Source organism: Cariama cristata, unplaced genomic scaffold, assembly GCF_000690535.1.
Source record: "Cariama cristata isolate BGI_N322 unplaced genomic scaffold, ASM69053v1 scaffold6112, whole genome shotgun sequence".
Lineage (NCBI taxonomy): Eukaryota > Metazoa > Chordata > Aves > Cariamiformes > Cariamidae > Cariama > Cariama cristata.
The window spans coordinates 8,422-9,285 of NW_009602017.1; positions in this window are offsets into that span (position 1 = coordinate 8,422).

The following is an 864-nucleotide window of genomic DNA, read 5'->3' on the forward strand; positions in this document are numbered from 1 at the left end:
GGCGCGGGCAGGCAGATGGGTGGCACGTGGTGCAATGGAGCTCTTGCCCTGAGCCATTAACAGTGGCACCAACCATGGGGGTGGATTTTAAATCTGTATGTAGCGAGGGGTGTGTGTGTGTATATATATATATTTTTAGAGGGGGTACTCATATCTTTATTCAAGAGGACTGGGTTGTTGCAATTGACCTATTTTGCTGTCGGTCCCTGCGACCCAGCTACGTAACATCTCCGTGTGTTGGGCTTGAACTCTCATCCCAATAAATCTATTAACAGCCCCAAGGCTGGCCCACCTTGGGCAGTGACAGTCCTGTCAAGTTTTTCCTGCAACATTTTAAAAGAAAAAGGGTAGAGGGGATATCCAGGCAGTCTGACATGGATAATGCAATTTATTAAATAGCATTTGTTAAATAGAAGCAGTGAGATGTTTCTTTGGGAGGGAGACTGTAACCTATAGCGTCCTGCTTGTGTTTTACAGTTCCTGCAGTCCCTGCAGTTCGTGTTGTGGGTTTATTGAGCCAATCTCCTCCTCAGAAATACCTGAAGTAAGAAATCAAATGTAACGCTAGAATCACATCTCTGAGAAACCTCATACACAAAGCAAATGAGAACTTCTCTGGAGAGGAGCCTTCCAGCCACCAGACGTGTGGATTTGTAATGGCAGTGGGAGGTTTTGGTGCGACTGACAGGTGTTTCAGGGCCAAGCTGTTTGAATGGGTTGTAGTGTCAATATGTGTATTGCTGTATTTAATTTCTACCATGTATCAGAAGTTGTGTTGTATATGAAAAGACAAAAGGCCTCCTCAGAAATTTCAATGGTGTTTAGGTCAGATTTTGTATGGTTAAGTGGTTTGTGTTGTGTTCT